At 38.4% G+C, this 18,137-nt stretch overlaps 1 pseudogene; it reads left to right on the top strand.

The window, feature by feature from the left end:
- The first annotated feature begins 13,362 nt into the window (after positions 1–13,362).
- Positions 13,363–17,639, top strand: LOC126948932 (heterogeneous nuclear ribonucleoprotein A1-like; annotated as a pseudogene).
- The last annotated feature ends 498 nt before the right edge of the window (positions 17,640–18,137 follow it).

The raw sequence follows: 18,137 nt of genomic DNA on the forward strand, positions 1-18,137 counted from the left end.
AGCTACTTGGGAGGCTGAGGCAGAAGAATCACTTGAACCTGGGAGTTAGAGGTTGCAGTCAGCCTAGATCGCACCACTGCATTCCAGCCTGGGCAACAAAGCGAGTCTCTGTCTCAAAAAAAAAAAAAAAAAGAGAAAGAAAGAAAGAAAAAAAAGAACAAAAAAAGGATGGTATATGTTGAAGACACGCAAGAACCAACTGAAAGTGCTACCAATGGCCAAAGTTGGAACAATCTGAGCAACAAATTAAGTGATGGTAGTATTGGATTAAAGCCCCAAAACAGAATCTTCATCATATTCATGACTCCATACTAACATACATACATACATACATAAATGGGTAAGAAGGGACAAATCTTCCTTACAGAAGCATTGCAAGTACTAAATATAGAAGGAATGAGAGAAATAGGAAATCACCATTAGAACACCACAATAATAGCTACTATGAGCAAGATCCACTGACGAAGGCTAAAATTAGTGAGTGAAACTTTTAGGATGAGTGAGATATTTGCATAACCTCCAAGTATCTCCTTCTAAGTATTTATTAATTACTGTGGTCATTTAACATAAGCCTATAAAGTCTTCCATATACCCTCCTCCAGAGGTAAAGTTTAACTCCTTTTCCCTTGAGTGTAGGCTAGACTTAGTGACTTGCTACTAATGAATGGAATATGAAAAGGGAAAAATAGCAAGAGAAGAGTGGCAAGCATGACCTTGAAAGTGGGTCAAAGTTAGCATCAACAATAATAAGTCATGTTGATATAATGCGCCTGCTGATATGTGATAAATATGTATCTTCGGGGTTTGTTCCTTTGTTTGTTTGTTTTGAGACACAGTCTTGCTCTGTTGCCCAGACTGGAATCCAGTGGCGTGATCTCAGCTCACTGCAATTTCTGCCTCCTAGGTTCAAGCAATTCTCGTGCCTCAGCCTCCTGAGTAGCTGGGACTACAGGCACCCACCACAACGCCTGGCTAATTTTTTTTTTTTTTTTTGGTATATTTAGTAGAGACAGGGTTTCACCATGTTGCCCAGGCTAGTCTTGAGCTCCTATGAGGTGATTTGTATCAAATCTCCTAAAGCTGATCATACCCATACCCTAGGACCTATCCATTCCAACCATAGGTATACATGCAACAAAAACGTGTTCACATTTTTTTGCACCAAAAACCCTTTAAAAGAGGTTGAAAAACAGCATTATTTATAATAGCCCAGTAAGTAATACCTAGCTCAAAAGACTATTTTGAGGACTAAATAAAGACTATTTTGAGGACTATATAATATGTATATATAAAATACATAAAGTAGGACCACAGGCTCTGGTACAATAGACAATAAAAGGCTATCATCATCATTATAATAAACAAGGGGGGCTGGGCAAGGTGGCTCACACCTGTAATCCCAGCACTTTGAGAGGCCGAGGCAGGTGGATCACCTGAGGTCAGGAGTTCGAGACTAGCCTGGCCAACATGGTACAGCCCCATCTCTACTAAAAATATAAAAATTACCCGGGTGTGGTGGCAGACGCCTGTAATCTCAGCTACTTGGGAGGCTGAGGCCTGAGAATCACTTGAACCTGGGAGGCAGAGGTGGCAGTGCGCTGAGATCATGCCACTGTACTCCAGCCTAGGGGATAGAGCAAGACTCTGTCTCCAAAAAAACAAGGAGAACCTTCCTTTTAACTCTAGGCCATTCTTTGTTGCATATGCCTCCAAAATAGCTCAGCTTGGGTAAATCTCACAAAGTCCCACTTGACTGTGTCTGCTTTTAGCCTCTCCAAAGAGGTTCAAAATCAGCCAAAGAAGAAGACATGCCGTCCTATCTTTATTCATCAGCTCAACACAAAAGATCCCATTTGTGTGTGGCCAAAACTGCCCTTCTCCCTACTCCTCTAGGTGAAGTAAGGATGGGAAGAAGCCATGGATTGGGTAGGAAGCTTTGAACATGGCATCTTCCAAGGTTAACTAATTAGAAGATATTTTGCTTGTCATTTTGCTTGTCACTCAAGCTGAAGCAGAAGATAGGCCCTAGTCATGATGTGGTGATGCAAGCATAAAAATAGAATAAGTTTAAATTGAAACAAGCGGTGTTCATGAAGGGTTATGAGCTTCTAACTAATGAGGTAACAAAAAGTATACAATAATTGGATTGTTAATTAGCACCAGGGGTCAGTTGCATAACCAAATAAAAAAGAGGTCCATTCATGTATTCCAAAATGATAAATTTCCTAAATGTCCTACAGCGGTTTGCTAAGCACACAGACTCAGGTTATGAAACTCTGGTGGTTCCAGCAATGGCAATAAAATACCAATAAGAACATACATGTTGTTTAAAACCCTAACATGACAGATCAGTCTACCCCAATATATTTTAATGTATTATATCATCTTGACCAAGTGAGACTTTAAAATACATTATTTCAGAAAACAAACACCAAGTTCTGGGGGCAAACTAAAATCTAGAGAAAGGAGTTGACTTTAAAAAGTTTAAGCAACCTAACAACAAAGTTTAACAGTAAGAAAGAGAGGCTCACTATTGTCTTAGGTTTAAGTCACTTTAGGAGAAAAAACTGAATTTTGTGTAATCCCAGCACTCTGGGAGGCTGAGGTGGGAGAATCAGGAGGTCAGGAGTTTGAGACCAGCCTAAACACAAAAAATTAGCTGGGTGTAGTGGTGGGTCCCCTGTAATTCCAGCTACTCAGGAGGCTGAGGCAGAAAAATCGCTTGAACCTGGGAGGCGGAGGTTGCAGTGAGCCGAGATTGTGCCACTGCACTCCAGCCTGGGCGACAGAGTGAGACTCCATTAAAAAAAAAAAAAAGAAAATCCAGGACCCCAGGGAATTTGGGGTTGAGTAAAAATTATTACCCAGAAGGTATCCAACTAATATTACTGAAACATTAAGAAGAAATCAAAATAAGTTTATCTCTAATCCTAGAAAGGTATAAAACAACTTTAAGGAAGAAATAAATTCACCACATGGTACTTAATGTTTGGAATAGTTTAAGGTTAAATGTTGTAATAAATTTTGTTGTTTTGTCTACAAAATGCATTTTATGTATTTTGTATTTTAAGGTGTCGAAATGTTCAAAAGAATCAGACATACTAAGTTTGCAATTGATGTTTAAAGGAATTTAATAAAATTTTATACCAATACCTAAATGCTCACTCCACTGACATTAAGGTTCATATAATTGTGAGTGTTCCTCTCTATGCAAAAACTCTCTCAGATAGTAAAGGCTAACCTATATGCCAGCAAACTCAGTCTTTGCAGAGAGAAGGACCGTGACTCAAAATGCACCCTGTGTGCTGGGAGGATTTCTGTCTTAGTGTGCTTGGGCTGCTTATATCAAGTACCACAGACTGGGGGATTTAAACAACAGAAATTTACTTCCTCGCAATTATGGCAGCTAGAAGTCTGACATCAAGGTGTCAACAAGATTGCTTTCTTTTGAGGTTTTTCTCTTTGGTTTGTAGATGGGCATCTTCTCTCTGTAGTAATACATGGTTTTTCCTCTGTGCCTATCTGTCTCCTGATGTCCTCTTCTTGTAAGGACACCTGTTATATTGGATTTGGGCCCACCCATATGAGCTCATTTTACCTTAATTACCTCTTTACAGGCCCTGGCTCTACAGTCACATCTTTAAGGTACTGGATGGATGTTAGGATTTCAACATATGTGTGAATTTTGGGGAGCACAATTCAGCCCATAATGATTTCCAAGACCCAAGAGACTGAGGGCTCAAACACCGTGGAGAACCCAGCCTTGGAAAGGATCTGCGGTGGAAACTCTGGGGATATAGAAAAGGAACTGGATTATTTGAGGAGCAGAAATCAGAGAGGAGGGTGTATTCTGAGGAAGCGAGAGAGGAGCCCCAAGGGTTGTGGTACAGAGGCCCCTGTCTGCACACTGGCCATCATAATCTCAATGCCCAGGTTGTACTCAAGAACAATTCAATCAGAATGTCTGGGGATGAAACCTGGGCATCAGTAACTTTTAAAGCTCCCCAAGTGATTCCAACTGTGCAGCCAAGGTTGAAAACCTAAAGGTTTGATCACAAGGCCTTGAGCTCCAGCACCCTGCACAAAGAAAGTTAGACTACAGCTGGAACTTTCTGACCTCTTGCTCTGCAAAAGGTGGGAACAGATGACCCCCACACCCACACCAAAGTAAATGGCAGGTGTCTTGATCATCTTCACTCCGACCCAGAGGGTCGTCTGAAAGAGCTACTGGTTGTAATGAATCCTACTGAGAAATACTAAATCTGACATTCCTGTCTGCGTTGACTCTTTCCAGGCACTTTACCCGTGATTTTGAGCTTCAGGGTTTTTCCATAGCTGTGTCCAACCCCCACCCACACTCTCCACCCTCTATCCCCAAAAAGAAAGAAAAAGAGGAAGTGGGAAAGTGTGTTTAATATATTTGCAGATGCACATATTCGCGAATATGTTGGGAATGTTTGAGCCATGTTAGTTGGGTGAATACTTTGACCCAATCCTTCAGGAATATTGAATCATGGGAATACCATACTTAGAACAACACAATATTACCACGGGCCTCTCTGCCCTGTTCAAATATTAGTCTTTAACTGGAATGACCAAAAACAGATGTTTCATATCTAGAATGTTTTCTCACAGAGAGTTTCAATAGAAATATTTTAGTCCCTCAGATACAGCCAAATAAAATACTTGGTCTTGAAACATTCTATTTTAAAACTCAGTGAGTTGTGGCTTCATTATAGCAGAAGAAGCATGAATCAGAGACCTGTTTTCATTTTTCACCTTCAGGTTAAGCAAGAGTGAACAATGAAAAATGATAAAATTCTGAACGCCAGTGATTCAGAGATGATTTTTTTAAAAACATGCATCCCTCATGTAATAAACCTGAGAAATGCCGTGACATTTGCTCTAAAACATGCATGGTGACTCCTTTCATGCTTATTTGCATTATAAAACCAGAAGTGACATTTGATTAAAAAAATTGTCCCAGGGATATACTAAAATCATGCATGTAGCCAAACTTTAGTCACATCTTCAAAGAAACGTGTCACTTTAAAAAAGACCTAATATGGCCAAAAGTCAGTATTATTGATATGGCACATTCAAAACAAACTACAGGAAAAAACATGGAAAGTAAAAATATTATACAACAATGCCTCTCAAATTTTAATTTGCATAAGAACCACCTGGGGATCTTGCTAATTTTGATTTGGGAGGGCCCAACATTGTGCATTTCTAACAAGCTCCCAGGGCATGCTGTTGCTGCCAGTCTGCAGACCAAAGGCTCTGAAAGCTTGATTTCTTCCTTATTAATTATGCCCACTCTAAAGGTAAAGTTTTGGTTCTTCGCTAACATTTTCACCAGGTTTGAACAGTCCTGACAGTTACAACTTTATATTACCACCCTTTTTTTTTTTTTTTTTTTAACTCCCTACGGGATCTCTTCATGAACAAATTTTCCCTTACCATCACTATTTTACTTGATTATATGGCCTATAAGGAGCAAAACTGCATAAGGGTTATGAACTCTCATTAAGAATGAGCAAACAGACTTCTCCCCAGTGTAGGATTGAAAGTGTACTAGTAAGGCAAGGCTTAGCAATGATCACCACATCACCTTCTGTAATGGTAATGGCATCTCCTGCTGACTACTTACTATTTGTCAGACACAATGGTAAGTGACTTATTTAACTCACCTTTACTAAATGTTAAAATAAATCAATGAAGTATTTATTTTATTTAGCAAACAAACACTTATATAATGCTTTCTACTTACCAAGCATTGTTCTGAGTGCTTTACAAATATTCACTCAATTAATCCACATAAATCATATAAGGTTAGTGTTACTCATCTGACAGATAAGAAAGCTAAGGCATGGAGAAGGTGAATACTTGCCTAAAGTTATTTAGTTAGGAGATGGTTCGAATTGAACCTACGTAGTTTGGCACTTAATCATCTTCCTAAAGAGAGGAGGGAGCGGGTGAGAAAACCAAAAATTAGCTAACTTGTGAAACTGTCAGGTCTCACAGCCAATAAGAGGAGGAGACAGGGGTTAAAGCAAGGTTTACGGGACTGCCTGTCCCCTTACGTTCTCACCAGTGCACAGTGCCTCTCTACCTTAGCAGGTGTCTCACTGTGGGACACTTGACTCTCAGTCTAATGATCTGTTCACTTAACCAATGATTCCTATCCATGTTAAAGACTATTCCAATTTCAAACCATGATGTTATATGCTTAAAAATGGTTTGAAGTATTAGATCATGTCTGAAGTTTAAAGATGACGTATTAATGCATGTGGTTATAGAGGAAGCAGGAAGAGAACAAATATTTGATTGGCAGCAAGAGAAACAGCATTGTCCTATAAAATTACAAATTTTATCTATTCAGTGGGTTGTGACTCTTAGAGGAAACTGCAACTTAAATATATTTAGTTAAAACCAGGACCGAGGCAGGCAGATCATGAGATCAGGAGATTGAGACCATCCTGGCTAACATGGTGAAACCTCGTCTCTACTAAAAATACAAAAAAATTAGCCAAGCGTGGTGGCGGGCGCCTGTAGTCCCAGCTACTGAGGAGGCTGAGGCAGGAGAATGGCGTGAACCCAGGAGGCGGAGCTTGCAGTGAGCAGAGATCGCGTCACCGCACTTCAGCCTAGGCGACAAAGCTAGACCCATCTCAAAAAACAAAACAAAAAACCCAGGAATATTTCCAATTTTATTATGCACAATTTAGGAAACATCTATCCAGTGATATATTGGATGTTAACCTATCTCTTTTAGAGATCATCTAGTTGGGTCTTGCTTTTTTTAAAATGCAACTTAATATTCTGTGTCTTTTAATTGAAGTGTATAATCTACATTTAATGTAATTAATATTGTTGGATTTAGGTCTGCATTTTGCTATTTATTTTCTATTTGTCTTATCCTCCTTTCTTCCTTTTCTGCCTTCTTTTGAGTTAATCAAATATGTTTGAGCATTCCATTTAGATTCCTCCATTTTTAGATTTATCTTTGCATTTTGTTACTGGTTGCTTTAAGGATCACAATATGCATCATAACTCATCAGAGTCTACTTACAGTTAAAATTGTACCACTTCATTCAAAATATAAGAATTTACAACAGTGTACAGCAGGTCCTCAAATAATATTCTTTCATTACACGTCATTTTGTTATAACATTGATGAGAAAAACATTGATTCCCCACCAGGGCCACTGTCTGTGTGAAGTGTGCATGATCTCCCCATGTCTGCACGGGATTTCTTTGGGTACACTGGTTTCCCCCCACATCCCAAAGATGTGCGTGTTAGGTTAATTGGTGTGTCTAAATGGTCCCAGCCTGAGTGAGTCTGGGTGTGTCTGTGAGTGTACCCTGTGATACAATGGCATCCTGTCCAGGCCTGGTTTTTGTCTTGTGCCCTGAACTGCTGGGATAGGCTCCAGCCACCCATGACTCTGAATTGGAGTAAGCACGCTGGAAAATGAATGAATACAAGTTATTATAAGACAAAAATTCATTAAGTATACAATAATCATACAAATACACAACACTAAACGATGGGGTACAAAAGCACTCAGCAAGCTGCCATATTTGTGATTGTTTTTGAAATGTATGGTGGTAGGCGGTATTCCTTATAGTTTTCACTTTGCAAACATTTATTCCTGGATTCAACCCACTACCAATATGACCACTGTCACTCACTCATCACCAAAAATAGCATTGATATCTGACTTTTTATTAATTGTTCTTAAATGTATGTACAGCTCACACCTAATCCAGTGTTTAATATTAGAAGTGTTTTGGGTGTTTAATTGAAGTTTAGTGATGTTTTTGTTACCAGAAATAATCTATAGGAACATAATTCTTGATTATATCAACTAGCCTATGGTAAAATTAGTTTCCTTACATGTTGTTTCACTTATAGTCACAGTTTCCAAGAAGGCATTGAGGTGTGAAGACTTAACTGTAATTTCATTTATGCTACCCTCTTCTTTGTACTAGTATTGTCATGTATTTTACATTTATGTAGATTAGATTATAAATGTTACAATACAATGTTAGGATTTCGCTTTAAACAACCAGTTGTCTTTTAAGTAAAGAGAAGAAAAAGTGGCCTTTTATACTTATCCAAACATTTGTTATGTGTAGTGTTCTTATTTCCTTTCTATAAATTAAAATTTCTCTTTGGTGCTGCTTCCCTTCAGCCAGAAAAACTTCTTTTAATATTTCTTGCAGTACAAATCTGTTAGTGATAAATTATCTTGACTTTTGTTCATCTGAAAATGTCTGTTTTAACAGTCTTATTTTCCTTCAACACTTTAAAGATGCCATTTTATTGTCTTCTGGCCTTTATGTATTTATTTTTTTCTGATGAGAAGAAAGCTGACATTTGTGGTGGTGTCCTCCTGTATGTAGTATGCCTTTTTTTGCTAGCTGATTTAAAGATTTTCTCTTTATCATTAGTTTCTACTATTTTTTTTTTAAGGTGGCGTTTTCTTTGGATCTATCTGTTTGTTGTTTGCTTAAACTCTTGGATTTCTAAATTGATGTTTTTCACCTTTATTTGTTTAAATATATACATGTATTTTCTGCCTCATTCCCTATCATCTCTTCTTCTGAGACTCCAGTTACATGTGTGTTAGACCCCTTGATATTGTCCTATGGGTCACTGAGACTCTTCATTGTTTTAAAACTTGTTTTCTTTGTATTCTTCAGATTTGATCATTTTTATTGGTGTCTTTAATTTTATTTACACTTTCTTCTCTGCTTCCAATATTCTGTTAAGTAATTTTCTTTTAACTTCTGATATTTTGTTACCAGATTTAGAATTTCCATTTCATTCTTTTTTAAAATAGTATCCATTTCTTTGTGGTATTTCCCATCTATTCCATCATCATGATAACTTTTCTTTTCAGTCTTTAAACATATTTATAATAGCCACTGCAAAGTCCTTGTCTACTAATTCCAACATTTAGTCTTCCAACTCTGCATAGTTTGAACTGGGATGTGCCTCTGGGGACAAAACTATATAAATGTGGCTCTCATCCATCCTTCTCTTAAGTTTGTGCTCAACTTTGGTTGTTCTTTTGTACCTTATAATAGCAGCTTTTTTTGTGTGGTTTGTCTAAAGGTTATTATTGTATCTGCAGGAAGATTTGTCAGATATAAGCTTCTCTGCCATTACCAGGAATATAATTCTAAATTGAATCTTGTATTTAAATTAAGACAGTATCCAAATAAATCACTGATAGAGGTATTAGCATATTAATATCAGAAAGAATTTTACTAACAAAAATCAAAGAAACCCCATCTCTGAGTCAACATTTGATATTAAAGCAGCAAGTTAAATATAGGAAGAGACTTCAAGATGGTTGACTAGAGGCATCTGTTGCTTGCCTCCTCCCCAAAGAGGAACCAAAATAGTGAGTAGATAATCACATTTCTAACAGATCACCTGAGAACACTGGAATTCAACAGAGAAGTGACAGTAGACACCGAAGACAAAGGAGAGGGGAGTGAGGTAGTCAGCTGAGGGATGACAGGATCAGCTGGGAGTCTGCAGAGGATCCTCAATGTGGGGAAAGAGTGAGTGAGTGACTACCAGTGGTCTACATTCTCACTGCAGACTCTCCCAATCCTAGCCATGGGAGAGCCCCTAACTCATGAGGGCCCTGAGACAAACACAGGGATCTGCCTGGAGACTGCATAACAGGATTGCTGCAGAGAGGGGTCCCACAGATGCCTCGAGTCCTAAGCAGCTACAGCAAAGTGCCATTTTGAGAGTCCAGCTCCCACCAGCCTGCATCCTGCCCTGGGGCTCAGTAGCACCTGCATCTCCATATCCATGGAGCCCCACTGACATACCTTGCATGCAGCCAGGTGCTGCTGCTAGTTGCTGCCACTAGGGCTGAAGTGCAAGCTATTGGGAGCAACCCTGCCATTCCCGGTAGCATGGCTGCTTTGAAAGCCCCCTGAAGACAGGCTATCCTCCTTAAATCTGCCACCAAGGGTCCAAGTGTGCATGCCCCCCTGCCATACATTTAAGACTGCAGTCACTGAAAGCAACCCTGCTCTTCACAGGAGCAGAGGTGCAGCACAGCCGCAGCTTCCCCCTACTTGAGCATTCAGCCAGAGGCCTGGTGATCATCTCACCCCTGCCTACCACAGCCAGCACCTGCATGTACCTCTGAGGGGCCTGAGGACAGGTCTACACGGCCCATCTCTTATCCACCAGTGCCCAGGAACCTGCGAATCTCCCTTCCCCATCTACCTCCATTGGCATGTGAGGACTCCTCCTGGGGGCCAGAGAACAGACCACCCAACCTGCTGCTAGTACCACAGCTGGCACTCACCCATGTGTATCACCTTTAGGCCTGGGGACTGGCTCACCCAGCCTATCATAGCCACCGTCAACACCAGTTGGGAGGCAGAGAATTGTCCCACTACTGCTACTATCATTGCCCACACTACACCCACTGCCTAGAGGCACAAGGACCCACCCACCAGCCTGACCCACCACTGCCACTACTGGCACCCAAGTAAGCAGACTGGAGGCCTAAGAATTGGCTCACCTGTACCTGCTAAAAACAATGCCAGTGTATACTTCCCTGGGAGCCAAGGACAGGCATGCTTGGCATGCTGCCGCCACTACTGGGACCCAACGGCTAGCCCACCTGATGTCCCTGTCTCCAGCAAAACTTCACCGCACCCTCCGTTAATGATTAAGCCACTGAGGGAATTACAGACACTCTTGACACTGCTTATAGCCAAAGAAATAAAAAAGAGACTACACTATTGCACACACCCTATTTCAAAGCCAAAGCCCCCTACCAACCAATGCCATAGGGACATCTTCAGGAAAAAGTCCTCCGCTATGAAAGCAAATTCAAAGAATTGGAAGAAGTGACCATTACACCAGATGCACAGATATCAACAGGAGAACACAGGAAACATGAAAAAGCAAGGAAATATGACACCTCCAGAGGAACACAATAATTCTCCAGCAATGATTCCAATGAAAAGGAAATTTATGAAATCTCAAATAAATAATTCAAACTGATTCAAAATAATATTTAAAAAGCTCAGTGAGGCACAAGAGGATTAAGAAAAACAATACAAAGAAATCAGAAAATTCAGGACATAAATGAAAAATTTACTAAAGACATGGATATCATAAAAAAGAACGAAATATAAATTCTGTAATGCAAGAATTTATTGAATAAAATATAAAATACATATGAAAGCTTTAACAATAGACTAGACCAAGCATAAGAAATAATTTCAGAACTTGAAAAAGGTTTTTTAGTTAGTTTGTTTTTGAGACAGAGTTTCACTCTTGTTACCCAGGCTGAAGTGCAATGGTGCAATCTCGGCTCACTGCAACCTCTGCCTCCCAGGTTCTCCTGTCTCAGCCTATTAGCCACCACACCCGGCTAGTTTCTGTATTTTTAGTAGAGACAGTGTTTCATCATATTAGTCAGGCTGGTCTCGAACTCCTGACCTCAGGTGACCCAATCACCTTGGCCTCCCAAAGTGCTGGGATTACAGGCGTGAGTCACTGAACCCAGCCAAAAAAGGGTCTTTTAAAATCACCTAGTCAGACAACAATAAAGAAAAAAGAATGAACAAAGCCGATGTGACATATGGAACACCATAAGGCAACCAAATTATTTGAATTTTTGATGTCCCACAAGGTGAAGAGAAAATAAAAGTGATAGTAAACCTACTTAATGAAATTTAGCTGAAAACTTCCCAAGTCTAGCAAGAAATTTAGACACCTAGAAACAGAAAGCTCAGAGATTTCCAAACAGATAAAATTCAAAAAGGTCCTCTCCACAGCACATTATAGTCAAACTGTCAAAAGTCAAGGATGAAGAGAGAATTCTAAAAATACCAGGAGAAAAGTATCTAGTTACTTATGATGGAAGCCTCATCAGACCAATGGCAGATTTCTTAGCAGAAACTTTATAGCTCAGGAGAGAATGAGATTATATATTCAAAATGCTGAAAGGAAAAAAAAAAAAAACTGTCAGCCAAAGATATTACACCCAGCAAAGTTATCCTTCAAAGTGAAGGAGAAATAAAGTCTTTCCTATAGAAGCGAAAGCTAAAGGGAGTCTTCACCATTAGACTGGTCCTATAAGAAATACTTGACCAGATGTGTTGGTGCATACCTATAGTCACAACTACCAGGGAGGCTGAGCCCGGAGGATCACTTGTGCCCAGGAGTTCAAGGCCAGCCTGGGCAGCACAGTAAAACACTTCTCTTAAAAAACAAAAACAGAAAGAAAATTTAAAAGGAAAGAAAAAGAAATGTGTAAAGAAGTCCCACATGTAGAAGCAAAAGATGATATCTATCCTCATTAAAACATACAAAAGTATAAAATGCACTGGTAAAGCAAACATATAAATAAGTAAGAAAAAGAATTCAACGTTATTACTACACAAAACCACTAAAACGCAATGATAAATAATGAGAGAAAGAAAAGAACAAAGGATATATATACAACAACCAGAAATCAATCAATAAAATGACAGGAATAGCCCTCACATAGCAATAAAAAGTTTGAATGTAAATGAATTAAACTGTCCGTTTAAAAGATATAGAGTAGCTGAATGAATTAAAAAACATGACCCAAATACATGCCAACAAGAAACTCATCTCTCCTGTAAAGACACATATAGACTGAAAATAAAGGGATGGAAAAAGATATCCCGTGCAAACAGAAACCAAAAATAAGCAGGAATAGCTATATTTATGTCAGACAAAACAGACTTTAAAGTGAAAAACAGTAAAAAGAGACAAAGAAGGTCATTATATAATGATGATGAGATCAACTCAGCAAGAGGATATAACTATACTAAACATATACGCACCCAGTACCAGAATACCCAGACAGATAGCAAATATTGAATCTAAAGGGAGAGATAAACTCCAACACAATAATAGCTGGGGACTTCAACATCCCATTCTCAGTATTACACAGATCATCTAGACAGAAAGTTAACAAAGAAACATTGAGTTTAAGCTGCACATTAGACCAGATGGACCAAACAGACAGACAACACTTCATCCAACAGCTACAGAATACACATTCTTCTCATCAGCACATGGAATATTCTCCAGGATAAGCCATATATTAGGACACAAAACAAGTCTCAACATATTTTTAAAAATTGTAAACATATCAAGTATCTTCTCAGACCACAATGGAATAAAACTAGAAATCAGTAAGAAGAGGAACTTTGGAAACTGTACAATTATATGGAAATTTTAAAACATGCTCCTAAATGACCACTGGGTCAAGGAAGAAATTAAGGAAGAAGTTCAAAAAAAATTGAAACAAATAAAAATCAAAGCACAACATGCCAAAACCTATGGGATATAACCAAAGCAGTGATAAGAAGGAATTTTATAACAATAAATCTGACATCAAAAAAAGTAGGAAGATCCCCAGTAAGTTCTAACAATTCACCTTAAGAAACTAGAAGAGCAAGAACACATTTAGAAGAAGGAAAGAAATAATAAAGATCAGAGCAGAACTAAATTAAATAAAGACTACAAAGCCATACAAAGGATGGACACACTGAAAAGTTTGTTTTTTCAAAGGGTAAACAAAATCAACAAACCACTAGCTAGACTAAGAAAAAAAGACACAAATAGATCAGAAATAAAAAAGGAGACATTATGACTGCTATCACAGAAATGCATAAGATAATCAGAGATTGCTGTGAACAACCATACACTAACAAACTAGGTAACTGTGAGAAAATAGATGAATTCATGGACACATATGACCAATCAAGACTGAATCATAAAGAGAGAACCTGAACAGACCAATTACAAGTAATGAGATTGATTCAGTATCAAAAGTCTCCCCACAAAGGAAAGTACAGGACTGGATATCTTCACTGCCAAATTTTGCTATAATTACAATGAAGAACTAACACCTCAAACAATTCCAAAAATTGAAGAGGATGGACATCTCCATAGCTTATTCTATGAGGCTGGCATTGCCCTGATATCAAAACCAGACAAGTTTGCAATAAAAAAGAAAACTACAGACCAATATCCCTGATGAATTTAAATGCAAAACTCCTCAACGAATACGACCCACCCAAAATCCAGCAGGATATCATGATCAAGTGGGATTTATCTCATGGATACAAATACGGTTCAACATACACACAACAACAGAATGAAGGACAAAAACTATATGATCATCTCAATAAAAGCAGAAAAAGCATTTGATACAATTTAACATCCCTTTATGATTAAAAAAAAACCCTCCTCAAATTGGGATAGAAGGAACATACCTCAAAATAATAAAAGCCAAATATGACAGGCAACACCATAGTAAATGGAAAACTGAAGGCATTTAGATCTGGAACAAGACAAGGATGCCCACTTTCACCACTCCTACTGAACATAGTACTGGAAGTCCTAGACAGAGCAATCAGGCAAGAGAAAGAAATGAAAGGCATCCAACTTGGAAAAGAGGAAGTCAAATTGCTCTTCTTTTCAGATGACATGATCTTATATCTGGAAAAGCCTAAAGCCTCCACCAAAAAACTCTTAGATTTGATGAATAAATTTGGTAATACTGCAGGATACAAAATCGATATACAAAGATTAGTAGCATTAATATACACCAATATTGAGCCAGCTGAAAAAGAAATAAAAAAGTGATCCCATTTATAATAGCTATAAAATAATGAAATATTTGGGAATAAATTTAAGGAAGTGAAAGACCTCTACAATGGAAACTAGTGAACTATGATGAAATAAATTAAAGAGGACGCAAACAAATGGAAAGACATCACGTGCTCATGGATTAGAAGAATTAGTATCATTAAAATGTCCATGCCGCTCACAGCAATCTACAGGTTCCATGCAATTCTTATGAAAATACCAATGTTATTTTTAGAAATAGAAAAAACAATCCTAAAATTCATATGGAACAAAAGAAGAACCCAAATAACCAAAGCAATCCTCAGCAAAAAGAACAAATCTGGAGGCATCATTATAAGGCTATAGTAACAAAAATAACATGGTTTTGGTGACACATAGACCAATGAAACATAATAGGAAATCTAGAAATGAATTTACATATTTACAGCCAACTGATTTTCAACAAAGATGCCAAGAACAGACACTGGAGAAAGAACATCTTCTTCAATAAATGGTGCTGGGAAAATTGGATATCCATACGCAAATAATGAAACTGGACCCCTATCTCTCACCGTACATGAAAAGCAACTCAAAATGGATTAAACACTTAAAATATAAGACCTGCAACTATAAAACTACTAACAGATAATATTGGGGAAACACCTCAGGACATTGGTTTAGGAAAGATTTTATGAGTAAGACTTAAAAAGCATAAGCAACGAAAACAAAAAATAGACAAATGGAACTTAACTGAACTAAAAAGCTTCTGCAGAGAAAAAGCAATCAACAGAGTGATCAGACAACCTTGAGAAAAAGACAGAACATTTGGAAACTATACATGCAACAGGAGACTGATATTCAGAATTTATAAGGAACTCAAACAACTCATCAATAACAAGAAAAACCCCAAATAATCTCATTAAATAGTGGGCAAAGGGTATTAATAGATATTTTTCAAAATAAGACATACAAATGGCCAAAAAGCATATACAAAATGCTCAACATCACTAATCATCAGGGAAATGCAAATTAAAACCATGATGAGCTATCATCTTGTACCAGTCAGAATGGCTATTATTAAAAAGACAAAAAATAACAGATGACAAGGATATAGAGAAAAGGGAATGCCAGTCGCTGTTGCTGGGAAAGTAAATTAGTACAGCCTCTTTGGAAAACTGTATGGAAATTTATCAAAGAACTAAAAATAGAAGTGCCATTTGATCCAGCAATTCCACTACTGGGTATCTACCCAAAAGAAAATAAATCATTATATCAAAAAGATACCTACACTTGCATGTTTATCACAGGACAAAATTACAATCACTATAGCATAGATGTGGAATCACTTAAGTGTCCATCAATGGATGAATGCATAAAGAAAATGTGGTGTATATACACAATGGAATACTACACAGCCATAAAAAAAAATCATGTCTTTGGCAGCAACATGGATAGAATTGGAGGCCACCATCTTAAGTGAAACAAGTTAGACACAGAAAGACAAATACTGCATGTTCTCACTTATACATGGAAGCTAAATAATGTATATACATGGACTGATAGACAACGGAACCTGGGAAGAGTGGAAGAGTGTGAGAGGGTAGATGATGAGAAATTACTTAACAGGTACAATGTACATTATTTGGGTGATGGATACGCCGAAGCCCAGACTTCACCACTTCATAATAAATCCATGTAACAATATTGCACTTGTATTTCTTAAGTTTATAAAAACAAACAAATAATAAATGAGATATATGTTTGTTAGCTTACTCTTTTCTGCCTGTGGAAAAAGTATCACGAAAGTATCTTTCCACTGCCATCTGTCTAATTCTGCCGTCTGCCATCTACCACTCTAAGTCAGGGTCTCCTAAAGAAACCAAACAGCTGTGGAAGGTCTTCATCAAAGGCTTGGTGAAACAACCAACATGAGTCTGAGGAGTCATTGTGAGCAATGGGAAACACTCACAGAATGTGTGGTAGCAAGAGATCCAAACACCTAGCGCTCCAGGAGCTTTGAGTTTGTCACCTATACCAATTTAGAGGAGGTGGATGCAGCTACGAATCAAAGGCCACACAAGGTAGATGGAAGAGTTGTGGAAACAAAGGGAGTTGTCTCAAGCGAAGATTCTCAAAGACCAGGTGCCCACTTCACTGTGAGAAAGATATTTGTTGGTGTTATTAAAGGAGACATTGGAGAGCATCACCTAAGAGATTATTTTGAACAGTATGGGAAAATTTAAATGATTGAAATCATGGCTGTCTGAGGCAGTGGCAAGAAAAAGTGCTTTGCTTTTGTAACCTTTGACAACCATGACTCTGTGGATAAGACTGTCATTCAGAAACACCACACTGTGAATGGATATAATGGGGAAGTAAGGAAAGCCCTTTTAAAGCAAGAGATGGCTTCATGGAGCCAAAGAGGTCACAGTGGTTTTGGAAACTTTGGTGGTAGCTGTGAAGGTGCTTTTGGTGGAATTGATAATTTTGGTTATGGAGGAAACTTCAATGGTTGTGTTGGCTTATTGGCAGCTGTGGTGGTGGTGGATATGATGGCAGTGTTACTCTGGTGGCATAGTTATAATGAATTTTGTAATGTTGGTGCTTATGGAGGAAGAAGCCCTGGTTACTCTGGAGGAGGAAGCAGAGGCTACAGAAGTAGTGAACAAGGTTATGGAAACCAGGGCAGTGGCTATCGCAGGACTGGCACCTATGACAGCTATAACAAGGCAGGAGGCAGAGGCAGAGTTAGTGGTAGTGGAAGCAATTTTGGAGGTGGCAGAAGCTACAATGATTTTGCAATTACAACCAGCAGTCTTCACATTTTGAATCCATGAAGGGAGGAAACTTTGGAGGCAGAAGTTCTGCTTCCTATGGTGGTGGAGGCCAATACTTTGCCAAACCATAAAACCAAGGTGGCTACGGTGGTTCCAGTGGCAGCAATAGCTATGGCACTAGAAGAAGATATTAGTTACTGCCAGGAAACAAAGCTTATCAGTAGAGGAAAGCTAGAGAAGTGACAAGGAAGCTACAGGTTACAAGAGATTTGTGAACTCCACCAAGCACAGTGGTGGCAGGGCCTAGCTACCACACACACACACACAAAGGACATGTTTTAGACAATACTCATCTGTATTAAAAAAAACTTGAGGACTGTAGTTGTGACTAATTGTATAACAGTTTAATGTTTCTGTTCTGTGGAAAGTGGAAAGCACCACAACAAAAGGGGTTTAATGTAGATTTTTTTCCACTCATGTTGTTGATTGCTAAATGTAATAGTCTGTCTGAACACGATGCTGAATAAATATGTCTTTTTAAAAAAGTGAATCGTGCTGGGAAAACTGGATATCCATATGCAGAAGAATGCTCCCCTATTTCTCACCATACACAAAAATCAACTCAAAATATGTTAAAGACTTAAGTGTAAGACCCAAAACTATAAAACTACTAGCAGAAAATACAGGGGAAT

The sequence above is a fragment of the Macaca thibetana genome, chromosome 2, assembly GCF_024542745.1.
Source record: "Macaca thibetana thibetana isolate TM-01 chromosome 2, ASM2454274v1, whole genome shotgun sequence".
In the NCBI taxonomy this organism is placed as follows: Eukaryota; Metazoa; Chordata; class Mammalia; order Primates; family Cercopithecidae; genus Macaca; species Macaca thibetana.